A 3245-nucleotide genomic window follows, 5' to 3' on the forward strand; every position below is an offset into this window, starting at 1 on the left:
AGGAAGGAAGGAAGGAAGGAAGGAAGGAATGGCCTTCAAAACGCAGGGCCGGCTCGAGGTGTTTCTGCACCCTAGGCGAGGCTGCCTTGTGGCGCAGATGCCAACCTCCCGGTCGGGCCTGGACACCTCTGGAGCCAGCCACTCTTTTGCTACCACAGCCACCGCCTCCTCCCCCCCCCACAGCTGTCAGACCCAGCGAGCACGCCCCACACGTTCCTGCAGCACCCTCCAAGATAGAAGAGAGATTTCTTTTGTGCTCCGCTTCTGAAGGCAGTTTGGGAGGGAGGTGGGGGGGGTTCCTGTCTCCAGGCGCGGGATGCTTACCGGATGCCTCTCCCCAATTAGCGAAGTGCTGACACTTGGAGAGCTGCTCGCGGGCTTTTGGCAGGGGGGGAGGCACAGCTCGGCGCCCCATCCAGGGCCCAGCACTCTAGGTGAATGCCTAGTTTGCCTAGTGAGTGAGCCGGCCCTGTCAAAACGTAGGCAGCTCAATATCATATGAAATTTCATCCTGTCTCTAGCTCTCAGCTATATCAGAAGGGTAGCCGTGTTGAGTCTCAAGCAGCAAAACTACCCAAGAGTTCAGTAGCCCCCTGAAGACGAACAAAATTTATTTCAGCACCAAAAATGCACATTGAAATCGACGTTGTTAGTCCTTCAGATGCCACCAGATTCCTGAGTAATTGTTCTCAAGCTCGGAATCCCAGAAATCCCAACAAACTAAGAAGCTGGCATTGTGCTTCGGGTTCCTGAACAGTTGTTGCACGGGGGCACAGAGCATGCTGCAAAAAACCGACACCGCTGCCAATTTCCTGAACGTGGCTGGCAGTTCTGTCCCAATGGCGCAATGTCGGTCAGTTGCCTGCTTGCCTCTGTCTCGATGGTTTCCTTGATTCGACTTCCTTCCTTATTCCATGTCTTGTCTCCCTCCTCTTAATCCTTTTGCTTTAATTCTCGCTGCTGGGATCCTATGCTGAGGGGGCATCTTGATTTGGCAGGACAAGCACTGTATGCTTTGGGGAAGCTCCACCCTAAGATGTGGTCAAAAACTAAGCATGGTGTTGACTTTGGAAGTTTTGTCCTAACATCAACCAGCTGTGTGCATTACATTTCTGGGATGTATAGTTGCCCCTGTTCCCAAGAGAAATAGTTGGAGGCAATGCTCCCTCTAAGCTGTGGAGTCTTGTGAGCAAGAACTCTACTTTGTGAGCTCCTGGCCTTACAGTTGTGAATGAGCGATTTGGCCACTGCCTAAATTAGTTTGCTCTGGAGCCATCCTTCCTGAGCTAAGACAAAAATGTGTGAGCTGGAGGCTAAAAACCTGTGAGCTAGCTCACACTAACTCAGCCTAGAAGGAACACTGGGGAGGGCAGATGCAGCTAAAGTGAGCATGGCTCAAGGCAGTGTTCCCTCTAAGCTGAGTTAGTGTGAGCTAGCTCACAGGTTTTTAGCCTCCAGCTCACACATTTTTGTCTTAGCTCAGGAAGGATGGCTCCAGAGCAAACTAATTTATGCAGTGGCCAAATCGCTCGCTCACAACTTTAATGCCGGTAGCTCACAAAGTAGAATTTCTGCTCACAAGACTCCGCAGCTTAGAGGGAACATTGCTCAAGGGTGTCAAATATGCTTGTGGATGCCTCCACCCATCAAATCCTGGAAAGGTACAACTAGACATGAGAAGATTTTCCTCGTTCCATTGCTTTAGTACAAAGTTGGAGTCCAGTGGGGCACCTTTAAGACCAACAAAGTATTATTCTGGGTATAAGCTTTCGTGTCCACGCACATTTCTTCGGATAGCATCTAATATCTGATATGGTATCTGAAGAAGTGTGCAGGCACACAGAAGCTTATCCCCAGAATTATACTTTGTTGGTCTGAAAGATGCCCCTGGACTCAACGTTTGTTCTATTGCTTCAGACCATGTACTCACTTGCATGGAAGTATCACTTGTTATTTAAGTTTGCTCCCTTATAGATGCTTGAACTGCAAGTCAAAGTTGTCAGTTGCTTCAGTGGTTCAGGCCTTCTGGAGGAATGCTAGTTTAACATCTGCAAAGCATCTTCCAGCTCCAATCTTGGGAGTGAGCTTGAGAAGAAGAAGAAGAGGAGGAGGAGGAGGAGGAGGAGATTGGATTTATACCCCACCCTTCACTACCCGAAGGAGTCTCCGAGCGGCTTACAATCTCCTTTCCCTTCCCCTCCCCACAACAGATACCCTGTGAGGTAGGTGGGGCTGAGAGATCTCTTGACAGAAACGGCTCTTGAGAGAACCAAAAAAAAACGCTCTGAAAGAACTTGTGACTGACCCAAGGTCACAGCAGCAGCCACATGTGGAGAAGTGGGGACTCAAACCTGGTTCTCCCAGATTACAGTCTGCGCTCCTAACCACTACACCAAACTGGCTTGGTGTTTCCTCCCCAAGCTGTAAACAAGAACTAATAACTCAGCCTCCGTTGTTTTGATACTTGCTTAATACAGTGACTCAGACAGTCAACGGAGAGGAATTTTTGCACTTGTTTATAGCTCCCGTTTTGCTTATGACAGTTTGAAATATTTTTTTTTGCTTTTTTCCATATCGCTGGTTGTTAATAAACCGTACTGCATTTTCTAAAGCTGACGTTTGAAGCAGCGTTGCTCGTGAGTGCTCCCCCGCCCCCAACTGAACCAAAGACTGGAGAGGAAGTAGCCTCTTTAATCAAGGGAGCCGCCCCTTGCCAGTTTGGCGTCTGGAGTGGCTGTGGTTGCAGCACGCAGAGCCGGAGCGTGAGGCTGTGGGTTCACACATCTAAAAGGGAACAACCCTAAATAACAAGTGAGACTTCTGTATACCACCTGAATCTATCTCTGTTGCTTTAGCGTTCCTCAGGTGCTGTGTTCCCTTTGCCGCTGGGAGCCACCAAAGTTTCCCCCTGGATTCCCCCTTCATGTTCAGAACAACACACGTAAAAATACTTGGTTACCACCAGTGTTCCCTCTAAGCTGAGTTAGTGTGAGCCAGCTCAAAGTTTTTTAGCCTCTGGCTCACACATTTTTGTCTCCGCTCAGGAAGGAGGGCTCCAGAGCAAACTAATTTTATGCAGTAGCCAAATCGCTCACTCACAACTTTAATGCCAGCAGCTCACAAAGGAGAATTTGTGCTCACAAGACGCCACAGCTTAGAGGGAACAAGGTGTGCAGTTACCACAAGGGCACCTTGCCTGGTTCCCCCAGGTTTCCCTGTACCTCTCGTGCCCCCTACTGGCATTC

General features: G+C 49.4%; 1 protein-coding gene across 1 annotated transcript in view; it reads right to left on the reverse strand.

Annotated features, from left to right (window-relative positions):
• Positions 1-3245, reverse strand: part of LOC107121480 (arylacetamide deacetylase-like 4) — a 27942-nt gene that overhangs the window by 12742 nt on the left and 11955 nt on the right. The window lies entirely within an intron of this gene.

The sequence above is a fragment of the Gekko japonicus genome, unplaced genomic scaffold (genome assembly GCF_001447785.1).
Source record: "Gekko japonicus isolate JY-2015 unplaced genomic scaffold, Gekko_japonicus_V1.1 scaffold6223, whole genome shotgun sequence".
NCBI lineage: Eukaryota > Metazoa > Chordata > Lepidosauria > Squamata > Gekkonidae > Gekko > Gekko japonicus.